Source organism: Lolium rigidum, chromosome 6 (assembly GCF_022539505.1).
Source record: "Lolium rigidum isolate FL_2022 chromosome 6, APGP_CSIRO_Lrig_0.1, whole genome shotgun sequence".
Lineage (NCBI taxonomy): Eukaryota > Viridiplantae > Streptophyta > Magnoliopsida > Poales > Poaceae > Lolium > Lolium rigidum.
Window position 1 is genome coordinate 210024045 of NC_061513.1, and position 3444 is coordinate 210027488.

At 38.6% G+C, this 3444-nt stretch overlaps 1 long non-coding RNA gene across 1 annotated transcript; it reads right to left on the minus strand.

The window, feature by feature from the left end:
* Positions 1 to 502: 502 nt before the first annotated feature.
* LOC124667927 lies at positions 503 to 2902 on the minus strand. The gene is made up of 3 exons (XR_006991479.1): positions 2542 to 2902; positions 962 to 1557; positions 503 to 560 (listed from the first exon to the last, which is right to left on the minus strand). It is a non-coding gene; the product is annotated as an uncharacterized LOC124667927 (long non-coding RNA).
* Between the last annotated feature and the right edge of the window lie 542 nt (positions 2903 to 3444).

Below are 3444 nucleotides of genomic sequence, written 5' to 3' on the forward strand. Positions count from 1 at the left end.
GTGGCTGCAGAGTTACACAGAATTCCTTTGCGTATGGATCCTCATTGTATGAGTTCACGGTCTGTTAAAGAAGATAAAATAAAACAATGGATGTGATTAAAGTAGCTGTGGCCTGTAGATTATTTTTCAGCAGCCAGTTCAGCTCTGTAAATAGTTTCAAAAATATCCCTATTCAACTACCGAGCCTTAAAATATTTCAACTATATTAGAATTGTCAATTGGCAAATACTAATTGGCAGTGAAATATTCACAGACAAGCTAACTATTGTCTAAGAAGTCCAGCAACTGAAATGTATTGCTCGGGCATCATACTTACACTTGATCTCCGCACATCTCTTGCTTAGTTCACAAACTGATGCAGAGGTCGCTTCATTTTCCTGTAACCACACATGCAACCTAGTCAGCCTTTCATGCTTCGTCATCAATGGCTTCGGGGTCTTGCATAATCTTTGACGAGTACTCAGTAGTTCAACCAAACTACTCTCGAAAAAGACCGATGAGCTACCCATCCTTTTTAGGGAATGCAATATCCCTTATAAAATGCATAATTGACAGGGTACCTACACGGGATGTGGAGCATCGGTAAGAAACATCGAAAGAAGTATGAGAGTATGAATGACGACAGGCAAGAAACATCGAGTATAACGAGTAAGAAAAATGCCATGTGCTGATGCATCGGTAATGACGAGCAAGAAACATCGGTATAACAGTAGTTTCTCACGGTTAAGATTTATATGATGACGAGTGCATTTTATTGCACCAACATAATGCAGTTGTTGACCGGGCGTCCTCAACTTTCAGGTAGTTGTTGTGCAGCAAGTAGGTTTGGTTTTCAGCTACGACAATTTCTCTTCTTAGCCTAGCGAGTATATACTGGACAGGACAATGCACCCAACGAATCAACGAAAAATTGGAGCCCAAAATCAAGGGCAGAGAAAGAAGCGAGATATATTCGTCTCACCGTGGGAGCAGCCGCCGTCGACTTGATGAGCGGCCATGACGAGGCTGGCAAGGACGCCACATCTCCTTGACCGGCGGTCCACGCGGCCAGCCAAATCACACCGTCGACCAGGTCGGCCTCATTGACGATTTAAGCACCATATTTCACAAAAAAAATTGAGATATTGTACACCACATAATTTTGGACCAGATTTTTTAATCAGGGTCGGGTTCAAAACACAAATCATGAGGTCTCCAAATATCCGCACTGCAACTACCAAAAATCTGCGACTTCAGATTTCCATATACTTTATTTTACACTGCTAGATCTCTGAAATATTGTAACAAGTCAACGACCATATTGAATACAACCAAAGATCCAATTAGCATATTAGCATGACTCAGAATATCTGAAAATCATATAAGAATGCCAATAACTCAATATAATACATATTAGCACAAGCAACAGGAAATTTATAAAATATATCTAAATATAACCACACAATAACCTTTTGAATGCACGGTATCCAGTTCCCACCTACCATGAGTGAGTTCCATGGTCAGTGTGCATGCAAAGTTCCATCAAGCAAGATATGATGTAGCGAAACACGGTTCCTGCTGGTAAGATCAAACGAATTAATTAGCACCAACAAGCCACCACATCAAAATTGCTTCCGAGATGATTGCCAAAACAATTAGCTAAAGCACAAACATAGCACAAGTACGCATAAATAATTTTTGAATACTTATTCACAGGAGATTAAATCAAATAACACAACCGAACCAATTAGATGGTATATTAGTAGAGTGTATTAACCATGAGTAAATGACTAAATACATAGAAATGCAAATTCATAATTCTTACAGAATCAGTGTTCGCTCATTGCAATCACTTTTAGTCCGAGTCAACTATAGGTACTTGTACATTAGAATGACTATGACAGTGAGATTTAAGCGGTGCAAAAGGTAGTACAACATATTAGGCAAAAAAAGCGAGTCGGATAGACATGATCGAGTCTATGTACACTGAATTGCACATAAACCTTTGAAGGAAACCAAGCTGTGGTGTCAAACTCATGCTGCGACCTCAGTGTATGCTATGTATAGGATTAACCATATATTTGCTTTACCAGGACAAGCAAGAACCACAAGAAAGTCTTATAACAGTAAATGACAGTAACTCTGAAGGGTGCAAATGGTCAATTGTTTGAGATCATAATCATGCTCATGAACAGATAACAATATTCTTTCTTTTCCTCCCTAGCAAGAGAGACATAAGGTGTAGGGCATAAAGCATGTACATCGAGTACATGGATAGCATAAATTTATTTAGCCACAGGAACACCAATTGCAAGGAAGTATAATTGTAATCTAATACTCTATTAGAAAAATTATATTACCATATCATTTCTTTCGGTCTAAATAACACAAGTTGATGGAAACAAACTCTAATATATATTTAAGTTGTATTAACCACAACATGGGACCAGGCGCCAAACTAAGTACGCCAAAATGAAAGCAAAGTTTGAATCACCATATGGCATTGAGAAAATAAGCTCTTTTGTTAACTCGTGTATACACAAACAGCATGACTCAAAGTACCTAATCATGTGGCTTTCCTGACGGAAAATTCTCATGAATAAATTCAGCAACCCAAGGATCCTCAAAAGGATCATGCAACAATGAGAAGGCAGAAACAAAGAAAGCAAATAAATGCTGCAAAAGAAAAAGTTCTGATTGGTTTTGTGCCTAAAAGAAGCCAATGAAAACCAAGTCAAATTCCGCATATCAAATTGGCAACTCAAATATTTGCTCTTTTAGTCTCCAAATATGAACCGGGGGAAAATAAAACATAACCTTGACTAAATTTTGGCATCGGGCCAAATAGTAACAAAAGCAATTAAGCACACATAATTTAAGAAGGCTGGCAAACTCTCAAGGGCATCAAAACAAGCTGCCTTGTTCTTTGGCGGATATGTCCTTTTTCATCAGACATATGCTTCATTTATCTTATTGCCCAAAGACCCGCAATGGACAGAACAAAGAGATAAAATCATTGAAGATAAATCAATTATTATCATCCTCCCATACATCGGGAAAGCGAGAGAAAGTCAATTATTATTCGCAAAGTTTGTCGATGCCATCCCGCTAGGAACTAAAAACACGAATAAATATCGGAATGTTAAAATCAGTAGCAAGGTCCCCAAAACTAAATGATCGAGCGGGATTGTATTATTGTACCTGTGAGGCATCACAATTCTCACCAACACCGTCAACAACACCATTGCCTGCAATGCCTTGGTTCCCAACGGGTCTCACCATTAAAAACTGCGCTTGACCACCATAAACAAACCCGGAGGAAATAGGATTTAATTGTCGGACGTATCTTTGATAGTAGTGGGCACCCTAGATTAAAGTAAATATTGGACAAAAATGACCAAATTCTATTGCACTGAGCCTAGATACACATAGAAATGCACAACCACATGGTCCAACATTGCTCGT